This window comes from Protopterus annectens, chromosome 9.part0 (genome assembly GCF_019279795.1).
Source record: "Protopterus annectens isolate FY-2018-M chromosome 9.part0, PAN1.0, whole genome shotgun sequence".
Taxonomy (NCBI): Eukaryota; Metazoa; Chordata; order Ceratodontiformes; family Protopteridae; genus Protopterus; species Protopterus annectens.
In genome coordinates, this window is record NC_056743.1 from 978206722 (window position 1) to 978219496 (window position 12775).

At 39.3% G+C, this 12775-nt stretch overlaps 1 protein-coding gene across 4 annotated transcripts in view; it reads left to right on the top strand.

Moving 5' to 3' along the window:
- The window catches only part of NABP2 (nucleic acid binding protein 2), a 181216-nt gene that overhangs the window by 27467 nt on the left and 140974 nt on the right, over window positions 1-12775 (top strand). Inside the window, exons 1-2 of one of the 4 annotated variants that reach the window (XM_044083735.1) lie at window positions 10543-10655; window positions 11245-11356. The exons of 1 other annotated variant lie outside the window; for it this stretch is intronic. The gene's annotated coding sequence lies outside the window, so the exon portion shown is untranslated. Of the gene's footprint in view, window positions 1-10534; window positions 10656-10886; window positions 11357-12775 lie in introns of those variants that run through there. 2 more of the 4 variants (XM_044083733.1, XM_044083732.1) reach the window with 2 other exon arrangements.

A 12775-nucleotide genomic window follows, 5' to 3' on the forward strand; every position in this document is an offset into this window, starting at 1 on the left:
GGTACTCCTCACTCTCCTACAAGTTAATAAGCACAAACACATATGTCTAGCATCCCTCTACATCCCCCCAGGGGACAATATTTCTACACTTGAAAACATCCTCTCATGGCTCTCTAATAATATCAGCAATGAAACCATTATCTTAGGAGATGTAAATATCAACTGGGCCTCCATCCAGTCTCCAACCAACCCTCTTAATATCAACATATATAACTTTTCTCAGCTAATCAACACTATAACACACCCATCAAAAAACCACTCTTGTGGCTCCATCCTTGACTGGATTCTAGTGTCGCATCCCCACTATTTTTCAGATAGTGGTATTCTTCCCGACCCTCTTAGCGATCACCTGCCTACTTTCACTCGCCGACTCCCCTGTATCTCTTACCGCACCCACAACTACATCACTACCTGCAATGGCAAAAACTTTAACCCATCAACCTTCTTATATTCCCTGAAAGCAATTAATTGGAACAATCTAAAGACACTACCCTTAGAAGATGCAGTTGCTCATTTCAACTCTACATTCTTAGAAATACTTGATTCCCAAGCCCCTCTAAGAACAAAAAGAATAAAATCAAATTCTGCCCCCTGGCTAACCAAAACCACACTATCAACCATGCGCCTTAGAGACAAAGCCTGGGGACTCTATCTGAGAAATAAGACCCCAGAACACCATACTGCGTACAAAACCCTTCGAAATAAAGTAAAAAAGCTTATAATCTCTGACAGACAAAAATACTTCTTCACACTCCAAAACAATAATAAAACTAACCCTCAAAGATTCTGGAAGGGGATCTCTACCCTCCTTAACCCCAGCAAACCACATACCCCAACCCCAGACCCAAATAGCCCAGACTTAGATTTAGCTACGCAGTTCAACTCCTTTTTCATTGACTCTATTAGCAAACTCACCTCCTCCTTCACATGCTCCACCTCACTATCTAATACACCCCCACCCTCTCCCGCAAACAACCCTCCCCTCATTACCACTTCCTCCTCATTCTCTCACTGTCTATCTTCCACTACTCTAACCCCCTCATCACCCGTATCTTCCTCAAATTCTCTCTCTCTCCATTCTTCTCTATTCTCATTAAAACCTATACCCACTTCCACTATAAAGAAACTCCTTCAGAAACTGAAGCCATGTACTAATGCTCCTGACAACATTCCCTCTTACTTCTTAAGTATAGCTGCAGAAGCAATTGCCTATCCCATTAGCATTCTAATCAACCGCTCCATCCTTGAATGCACAGTGCCCCAACTGTGGAAGCAAGCCTTTATCATCCCCCTGCATAAAGGAGGCAACAATTGCAACGTCAACAACTTCCGTCCTATTGCTATCCTGTCCCCACATATCTAAACTTCTGGAAAAGTGTATCCAATTTCAACTCTTACCACATCTCTTAGATAACAACCTTCTAACCCCTACATAACACTGATTCAGGCCAAATCATAGCACTATGACAGCCCTCTTGTCCTTTCTTGAGACTGTTAATAGAGCACGTGATTCCGGCCACATTGTCTCTACCTTACTACTTGACCTCTCCAAGGCCTTCGACACTATCTCACACAGCCTGCTCTTAACCAAACTGTCAAAACTTAACCTCTCTCCCTCCTCCATAAATTGGTTCTCCAGTTATTTATCAAATAGATACCAAGCTGTGATATGGAAAAAGGCCACTTCCTCTTTCCTTAGTACCCCCACTGGAGTTCCCCAAGGATCTATTCTTGGTCCCCTCCTCTTTAATATATTTATAAACGATTTCCACAAATCCATTCCATTTGCAAACATCATCCAATATGCAGATGATTCTACCATTATCTGCTCTGCCACCTCTTCCTCTCTGCTCCAAAATCTTACTCAGGAAGCTTTTTCAATTACTGAGCATTGGATGAAAATAAATCACTTAGCACTCAATTCCTCCAAAACAAAACTAATGGTATTTACCCCCTCCAAATCTACTTCCTTCGATATAAACTCTTTCTCAATTACCAGCCAAAATAACTCACCCCTGGAACTGGTGTCTGAAACTAAGCTACTATGTGTTCAAATTGACAACCGGCTTAATTTCAACTCCCATCTACAACTAAATATTCAAAAACTAGGTATGCTCTACCGTCAGAATCAGTACCTTACAAGCTCCTCCAAAATCACTCTCGCTTCCTCCTTTCTCATCCCCTCCCTTCTCTATGGGGCTCCATTACTGACTAATCTTCAGACCTCTCTAAAAAAAACAGCTTTCCTCCTGCTATAATAAAATCGCCAAATTCGCTAATAGCCACAGGTCCTCCACCCACCACTGTTCCTCTCTCCAAAAACTAAATTGGCTTGAACTACCTAACCATCTCATCTATATCCAGCTGACTTTAGCTCATAAGCTCATTCTTAACCCCTCTCTTTGTCCCTCCCTGTCTTCTGCCTTCAAAATGCACCTACCAAATAGAGTCTTAAGGTCTAACAATCAAAACCTACTAGAAGTTCATAAACCAACTCATCCCCCAGGCAAACACTTACTATCCTTTAACTTTGCCCGTCTCTGGAACTCACTCCCACCATCCATTCGTACCGCCTCTAACCAGTACATGTTCAAAAAATCCCTTCATACACATCTAAGGTCCCAATGGGACTGTTCTTGCTCCCACCCCTCATAAATATATGATATCCTAACCTCTTTTATACTTATGATACTTAACTTTACCTAACAAAGCTTTTGTTCCTTCAGAATAACTACTCTGAAATGTAAATCACGTTACTATCTCAGCTTATTTACTTCACATTAATCCTCATCAGATTGTATTGTTTTGAATGTTTCTTGAATTTTGAGCTCAAATGTTTTATCTTCTACTCTTGTATAATTATTATTAGCAATCTTTTGTATGCACCTAATTTGTCATGTGTTGGAGCTTTTCTCCCCAGGACTCCATTGAAAACGGGTTCTTTTTGGCCCAATGGACTATCCTGGTAAACCAACTGCAAATAAACAAACAAATAAATAAATAAATTATGTATTATTTATTTATTTTACATTTGTTTACTGGGAGAGTTGAACTGGACAAGTTGCCCATTTTCAGCGGTGGCCTGGGGAGAAAAGCTCCATTGACTACAAGATTAACAATACAGAGACATACACATACAAATGTATTTAAAAATATGGAATGCAAAATATGCTTAGGAAATTATTCATAGAGAAAAGCATCAAACAGTCTAACATTAGCAATGCAGTAACACATACACATGCCATCTGGGTGTCTTTTTTTTAATTATTTTTTGTTTTGTCCCTCATTCCGGAGGTAAAAGATCGACAGCTTCTTGAAAGGATCAGGTAAGTTTGACATAACATGCTTAGCTTACTACCAAGCTGACCTTGACCAGAACAAGCAGTTTAGAAAATGAATAGATGAACACACAAGGATGGCAGCTTAAGACACTAGCCCCTTTAAAAGGAATATTGTTAAGAAACTGTCAGTAAATCCATTTTACAAACTCTCAATAGTCATGATGCAAATTTGGTAAACTTTACTTTCATCACTTCCACTACTCTGCCAAGTGGCCAGTACAATTGCCAGTCAGTCACATACCATACTTTCATCACTTCCACTACTCTGCCAAGTGGCCAGTACAATTGCCAGTCAGTCACATACCAATCAGTTAGTGAGTTCATATGGACTACGGGAGGGAGAGTACACAATTCAGATATTACAGCCAAGACCTAGGGATATCACCATCCACAGATACATTTTAAATTATGGCCATTTCATTTATTAGTGTACTGCGGTCACCTACAGTGAACATTTCTAATAACCTAGATTAGAGTTACCACCTGTCCTTCTTTATGCAGAACAGTCCCTGTTTGGCCAGCTATGTCATGCGGGGAAAACATGAAAATGGTTGAATAAAACATTTATTTTGTGGGTTTACAACAGGTATTTTTAGCTTGGAGTACACCAACCTGCTGCCACTTGCTTGAAAAAGTATGTGCTCTAACTCCTATTAGTCCCAGCTCCATTTTCTTCATAGCCTTCCCAACACCTCAATTCAATAAACATAGCCCTACAAGAACCTAAACCCTAAACATAATACTTCCATCCACTTCCCAACTGGACTCCTCAGTCCCTTACCCAAAACCTCCACTCCCCTAACCATAAAGTCCCTGACCACTCCCTAAACCTAAAACTCCAACACTCTAAATGTAAATTCCTTGACCACTCCCTAAGTCTAAAGCTCCCTTCCTGTTCTCTAAACCTAAAACTTCAACCACTCTTCTTAACCCTAAAACTCCCTTCCCACTTCCTAACCCTAAAAATCCTCCTACCACTCCCTAACCCTAAACACCCTCTTGCCCTCCCTCCCCATAGCTGCTTGCCCAAACTCATATTCGAATTTGCATGACAGCAGCACTCCCTCCTCCCAGCTGCTTGCCTAAAGTTATATTTGAGTTTGAACAGCAGCAGCAGCCTAGCTGAGCTACAAGGTACTTGAGTCCCAAGCACACAAAAACTACTGCCTTGAGGCCTGGGACTCAAGTGCCTGTAGTGAACCATATGTTGTATTTGAGGCATCTTAATATTAAATCTGTCCTCACAACCCCTTTTCCCATTTTTGCACATAGGGTTGGGGTGTAACTTCAACAGTGACAATCATCTGTAGCCAAGGTTTACACAACCAGGTGGCTAGCCCTGCTGCAGCTGTTCTTCCATGCCACACATTTGCACATACACTCACACCTATGGCCAGTTTAGAGTGTCCAATCCACCAACTGCATGTCTTTGGAATGTGCGAGGAAACCAGAGTACCTAGACGAATGGTAGGAATCTGGAGCAAATCTATGCAAACACAGGAAGGACATGAAGACTCTGCACAAAAGGCACTCCAGCCAAAAATCGAACTGGGAGACCTGTTGCTGTAAGATGACAACACTATCCCCTGCGCCACTGTACTGCTGGCTAATAATAAAACAACATAAACAACTCAAATTCTACAAGAGCGAGATTTTAATTTAGCAATAAATAAATAAAATCCAGCTCTCTGTGCTGGCATTGGATAAGGTTTGTCTTGCAAAATCTAATATTTCCACAAAACGTGTCCTACTTTGGGCATCAGAAAAGGAGGCAACCCCCCCCCCCACAATTTAGATCACTTTAATTAGCTGTTTTTTTTTTTTTTTTGCTTTGTTTGTTTAAAACTGCAGCAGCTACAAAGATTCAGCATCCCCTGTAGTTGTAAAATTCCCAATCCCACCAATCATACCTCTCAACTGTCCAGATTTTTGCATCACATGTTTGGTGTGTTCCTTATAAAAGTTGTGGTTTTCTGGCAAATCACTAAGGATTGAAATTATTGAATAATGGTATACATTTACGTTTCTGACTTCATATCCTTCGGAAAATGCATGCCAGTACAAATCCTATTACATTAGCAATGTTCTCTGTTGCTAATAGCAATATTTTAAATTTGTCGCTATTTTTGGACCTTCGTCCCCCCATTATTTTGGGCTTTGTCAAGATTCCTTGCTCTAAGAGGTTCCTCTGTAAATTGGTCTAGCCTACACTTGCTTCCTATCAGTGATGTCGTACTCAAATTCAATAGCATCTTTCTTGGCATATTCGACTCACTAGCATCCCCTCACAAAATAAGAATAAAATCAAACTATGCCCCTTGGCTCAGTAAAGATACTTGTATACTAATGCACAAAAGAGACTTCACCTGGAAAACCTGGCAAAAAACAAAATCTCCCTCTCACCACCAATTATTTAAAGAAATAAGTAATTGTACCAAAAAAACAAATGTATCATGATAAAAAAAAAATTACCTCAAGGCACAATTCACTCATCAATCCAACCCTCCAAATTTCTGGAGAAATATTAACTCAGTTCTTCACCCTGGTAAACCCCAAACTCCCAGCCCTTACCCCGGCCTTGCAGACCAAGACACTGCCTCCCTCCTTAACGATATTTTTATTGAGACCATTAGCAAACTAACTAATGCCAACCACAACCTTCCCCTAAAAACACCTCCACAAACCACAAATAATGACACGTTTCTCAACCCTATTGCAACCTTCTACATAAAGTCTCCCATTCTAAAACTTAAACCTTGCTGTCCCTCTGCTGACAATCTACCCCCCCCCCACTTTTTGAAACTAGTAGCTAACTCTATTGCCTATCCAATTTCAATACTTATTGATAGAGCTATTAGAGAAGCTACCATGCCCGACATCTGGAAGTCTTTCTGTGTGATTCCCCTTGTGAAGCTGCTAGCCCAGCTAGCTAGAACTTTGTAAATAACTCTCATTGTAAATATTAATATAATCCATGTGCTTGTCTACAAATGAAAGTAAACTGTGTTATGTGCTGAGCTTCAAAAATGTAACCACAGTGCACCCTGCTGGAAAAGAGCAGAAATGTATGTGGACTATATGCCTGTGTAAATGTATGTTTTCACAGTAGAAACTGGGACATATAGAGTTAACTTGCAAACTCTGGGAAAATAAGTAAAGAGTTTTACGATTGTGTTTACCACAGCTAGAAGACAGAATGTGTACAGCTAGAGTTTCTTTCTATTATCTTAAGACAGAAATAATTATTAGGTTTAAAGTATAAAAGTGTTAATTGTTTTACGACTTCCAGTTTTAGGCAAGCTTCTAAGAGATAAGTGTCAGCTTCTAAGAGAAAAGTATTTTTCATAGAGACATGTTAAATTCTGTTGGTATCTGTTTAGCCTGGGAACTAAAGGCAGGTGTCAAATAGTGATGTCATCTAGCTAACCAAGCAGTAATGTGTATTATTAATTTAAGAACTATCTCCGAGAGATACTGTGCATTTTGTATTTGTCTCTGGATCTGAACACATCCATCATCAGCACTTGTATTTGCCTTGCTCTGTAAGTAAGACTTAGATCATAGTATTTCTCTTAGAGATAGATAGGAATATGATAAGATCGGTCTAAATGTTTTCTGTAGTTATGTGAGACTGTCCTGCAATGTTGTTTTAAAATATTTCCTGTGATTCTGAACTCTGTTGTCACTGTGTTGAGTTATTGAGTATTGTCTTGTGCTTTTATTATTTATTATTAAATCTAGTTAAACCTTTTAATTGTGCTGGTTTGTTAGAGATGTTTAAGCTGTTAAGAGTACTTGCATATGTATTTGCTAACGCTGTATAGGCCACTCCTAAATAGCCTTCAAGTCTTGGACACACCATTTCGATAACAGTAACATTACACAGTAGAAATGGTCACCCTTTGGGAAGGGCCTTATGGTAGCTGATAAGAGTGGTTGGTGGCAGCTGGTACTACCTTATATCTGGGCAAATGGGGGTATAGCTAGTGAACCTGTGCCAGCCTTACCCAGGAGTGTCTGTGTGTTTGTATATAAATCAAATGTCAAAGTGTGTGCGTGTGTCAGCTACTTGGGCAGGGGCACAAAGCACTGGTTGGACAGAAAGGGTGCCGGAGGTTTTGGCTTGACCTCTTGGCTGAGATCTTAACCCTATAGCTGTGCTAGTGGGGAGTCTTATTGGGGATTTGGAAAGATGGAGAGAGAAACTAACCCTAGACTGACTGTGATCTCGATTTGCTCTTAAGGGAAATTGTACTTTACTGTGTATGTACTTGTTATACTCCCAATGTGCACATCCCTCACTGGTGCTAGTGGTGAGGATTGAGGCTTCTTGATTACTGGGCCAGTGCAGGGGCATGACACCCCTTCACAAAGGTGGAAACTCCACTGATCCCTCCAATTATAGACCCATTGCTATACTGTCCCCTCTATCCAACGTTCTTGAAAAATGTATACATAACCAGATATTAAAATTCCTCATCCACAATAACATCCTTTCTCCTACCAAACATGGATTTTGTCCAAACCACAGTACCTTTACTGCCCTTCTATCCTTTACTCACACTATCACAGAAACTAAAGATAACAGTAATTTGGTCTCATGTCTGTTCTTAGACCTTTTGAAAGCATTTGACACAGTATCACCCTCTAAACTACTAAACAAACTGGCTGACTTAAACCTTTCCTCCTCTACTCTCTCTTGGTTCTCCAGCTATCTCTCGGACAGACTACAGTCTGTCAAATGGCAGTCTGATTCTACCAATTCACACTGGTGTATCATAGGGCTCTATCCTGGGACCTCTTCTTTTTAACATGGGACCTCTCTTTTTAACATCTTTACCAATGACTCCCATTCTTCCAATACCTACTCAACCCTCATACAATATGCAGATGGCTCTACTATGATTACATCTTCAAGCTCAATCTCACTACTTCAGATACTTAAACAACAATCTTTCCTCTCAGTTGAAAGCTGGCTTAATGAAAATCAACTCATTCTGAATCCAAAAAACATAAACAAAACTCCTCCTCTTTCTTACCAAGGCTAGCAGTCACCTTAAGCTGTTCTTCTTCACCACTTCCCTAAACAAAAAGCATCATCAATATTGAAACTCGCACAAAATTACTAGGGATGACAACTGATAACCAACTAAAATTTGACTTGCATATCCTGCAAACAATTAAGAAAACCAATCAAATATTGGTCTTTTATATCGTAATAAAAAAATTCTATCTTCTGATCCCAGACTATCCCTAGCACAAACCTACCTACTTCCTAGCCTCCTCTATGGAGCCCCAGTTCTTACTAACCCGCAATCCTGCCTGCTCTCCAAACTGGAACAAACGTATAATAAAATTGCAAAATTTACAGCCAACTTACCTGATTCCATCCACCATTGTCTTGCTCTTAAACTACACTGGACTGAACTCCCCCTTCAACTCAAATTATCTCAACTCCATGTAACCCACTTCTTTCTCAATAACCCTTTGTTTACTTTTTAGCAAAATTAGTGCTTGTCCCTCTCTCTCTCCAGTCTGATCACCTAGTATTCCCCTTCCTGCCCCTTCTACAAACATATAGCTCCAAAATGAGCATTGGTAATTTTCTATATAAATCCTCCATAACAAAATTCTGGAACAACCCCCCTGCCAATTTACGTTCCATTACTCACACTAAACATTTCAAAAAAGAACTGTCTCCTGAACACTTGCCTGTGCCTCTGCCATGACCCAACTAATCCTGTTTCTATTACCTATTATCTCCTGTATCTCTTTCTTTGGACAGTTTGTCTGATGGCTCTGCTCAGATTAGCTAATGAACTATATATACGTTATGGAATGTACTATAATTTTTATCATTATATTTACTTAGTCATTATTAAATTTGCTTTGTTTTTTTTTACAAATAAGACGTTGTTTTTTTTACAAATAAGACGTTGTCCTGTTCGATTCTCAGCTTGAGCGTCTTCTGTGTGGAGACATGCGTGAATGAGCGTACCTTCTTTGAAGGTTGTGCGTCAGGGCCAGCAACTCTGCACGTAAAAAATCTACTGCCAGTCATTAGCGGACAGGAGTTCCACTGTGGCGACCCCTAACCAGGAAAAGCCGAAAGACGCAACAACAACTATCTTACAGGGTTACCACCTGTCCCACTTTGTGAGGGATAGTCCCCCTTTGGGCAGTTGTGTCCTGCAAAAAAATTGAAAAAAAAAAAAAAGGCAAATGTCCTGAACTTTTAGGACAAAAATATTTCCTATATTTTCTTTAATATTTGCATAAAACAGTTATTTTGAATCTGAAACACCTAAATAGTATAAGAAACAGAATAAGCAACTCAAATTCTACAAGAATAAGCTTTTATTTTGGCAAAAAGGTGAAGTTCTGTCATTTGCACTGGCCATGAGTATGTTTTGCCCTGCAAAATCTGACGTTTCTACAAAAAAAGTCCCACTTTGGCAGTTTGAAAAGGTGGCAACCCTACTAGCTTATTGTGTGTGTGTGTGTGTGTGTGTGTGTGTGTGTGTGTATATATATATATATATATATATATTATGTGTGTGTGTGTGTGTGTGTATATATATATATATATATATATATATATATATTAAAATTGTCTTTGTTACTTTGCGGTATCTGTTATTGTAAAAATAGTAATTGTCTTTCTTGGAGCTCTTCTCGGTAGGGTTACCACCTGTCTCACTTATTTGGGCAGTTGTGCCCTGCGAAAGAAAATAAAAAATGGCAAATGTCCTGAGATTTTTGGACAAAAATATATCCTAAGTGTTCTTTAATATTTTCATAAAACAGTTATTTTTTATCTGAAACACCTAAATGTTTTATTAAATAGCATAATCAACTCAAATGCTACAAGAATAAGCTTTTATTTTGACAAAAAAAGTGAAGTTCTATCCTTTGTCCTGCAAAATCTGACATTTCTACAAAAAATGTCCCACTTTAGGCATTTGAAAAGGTGGCAACTCTACTTCTCGGGTCTCCACTGAAAATGGGCCTGCGCTGAGTTGGACTAACCCGGCTGTGAAAGAAATAAATAAAAATGTATGCCGCCAAAATCATTTAGACAAGGTTATCAACAGCAAGTTAACTCAGTGAATGCCCGCACCACAGTTTCTGTGTGATTTGTCCACACAGAGAATAGGCGGAGCACTTATTGAAAGAATAACATAGCAAGAACTGAGACTAAAAGGGGGGAGGGGCAGTAGAGGTAGCAGCTGGTAATATTTTGCCTAAGCAAGTCGTCATCGCTTTGTGTTTAGGTCTTCTTCCTGGGCAAACGAAAAAAGGTGGTGTAGTGAGGTAAAATAACATTCAAACATGATTTAAAGATCGTTAGATTTGGATTGTAGTAAAACACACTATTAACAGTATTCAGGAATACTATTATCCCGTTTAATGGAGGAATAACTAGAGTCGTATGAGAAAGGGCCACTAAGTAATACATGCTCATATGCAATCAAATGTGTGTTGTGGAATAAAATACTTTCCGGGCGAATTTATTGCACTGCACATTAGGTTCCGAGCATATTGTTAGGAGGAGGTAGTGTAACAACGATGTGGATTTTACTGATCTACAGCGGGACTTATGAATACCATCTAATATGGCTGTTAATTGTTCTTTTTTATTTTTGCCGTCTTACATAATCGAGTAAAATAATTCCTTCTGCGTCTCAGACTACACTTTCAACACTTGGGTATTAACAGGGATAACAGAGAGTATGGCCAGTTTGCGTTATTATTTACTGGTGGAGTTGTTTTTTTCAGGTTTTACATGGAGCAGCAGTCTATGCCTCTCTTGCACTGGTGGTTAGACGTCTTCAGATGCAAACATAAAATAATTCATTTGTTATTCGGTGTAGAGCAATGATCCATATGGATTTTTTTTCAGACAGCGACTGGCTCAGAGTTACAAAGAAGGCGCCTGGAGAGTGAGAGAATCACACTGTAATTAAAATAAGCAGTACACAGCCTTACCTGTCAGCATTAACATGTTTTATTGGGTAGGTTGCTCTGCTCTTTTCTGCCATGGCACTGTTTGTACACATTCACTTTGTTTACATTTTAGCAAAATTAGTGCAGTTTTGGCAAAAGTAAAACATATTTACAAAGTTACTCAAACATACATCAATGATCAATCATACCTCTCAACTGTCCAGATTTTTGCCCCATATTATTGGTCTGTTCCTCATAAATTTTGTGGCTTACAGGCCAATCATTGGGATGATCTAAGGACTGAAGTCAGTAAATAATTACATACATTTAAGTTTCAGACTTCATATTCTTCAAAAGATGCATGTTAACGTAAATCCTGACATTCAGGAACTTTCTAAGTTTAAAAGAACAATATTTAAAATTTGTCCTCCCATTATGTCAGACTTTGTCCTGATTTCTTGTAGTAAGAGGTTGAGAGATGTGATCATTTTTAAGTAATCACGTTTGTTAACAATGTGAGAACCAGAACTGGGGTTGAAATGTTTTGTACACATAATTAATTTTAAAGTACTAAGCAAGTGCCATTTGAATTTTTTGCATATTTGTCTTTTAAAGTCTTGGTTTGTTAATAAGAATGCAGATTGTATGCGGTATTACAGTGTAGTCAAAAGTGACTGCTTTGTGGTATGCTCCCGTCTGTTGACAGTATTTGCATGCAGCTTTTTGCAGGTTGGATGTTTGGGGACATTAGATTGCTGTATTTGATGTGTGCTAGCACTGTGGAGTTTATGCTACTTTCTGTTATACTTTGTAAAGGGGTAGTGGCTTTGGCCTTTCTAAGTAAATGAACCAAACCTTTTTGTTAAAGTATGCTAGGAAGTAGAAGAGTGGCCCCCACATGAAATATAGGTTGAAGTAGCATTACTGGCCACTAATATGTAGTTGTTGTGTGCTGTGTGGAACATGTTAAAAGATTTACAGTACATTGTATTCATTGAGTAGTTCTTAGAAGAGTTTTGCTGTGTGATAGTTTCAAGTGTCCAAAGCAAAATATTTGAAAAATGTTATTTCTCTGCTTAGTACAGCTGTATTGTTGGCTTGTGAACCTAGAAGAGGACAGTTTTCTAGCTATGTGGGCTTAGGAATTGCATAGGCAGACTTGTTCATCTTAGTTCCACAGGTAGCCATTTTGCATTTGTTGGAGAACCACAGTGGCCTCTTTAACATAGTTTCATAGGTGTGTAGTAGGCTAATGGCCCTGGGGCCTTTACGAGCCTAGCCATAGGATTACCCTGGCATAGTGCCACCCCGACCTTAGGTCCCAGTACCTCAGTCGAGTAGAGCTACTGGAGTTATCCCCGGGGTGAATTTTCTGTTTCCCATCCACTCATCAAGATTTCTCTTGAAGAGGGTCAGTGAGGTGCTCTGCTTGACATGTATGGGAAGTCTATTCCATAGCATGGGCAGTCTCTGGGTTATGAACCTAT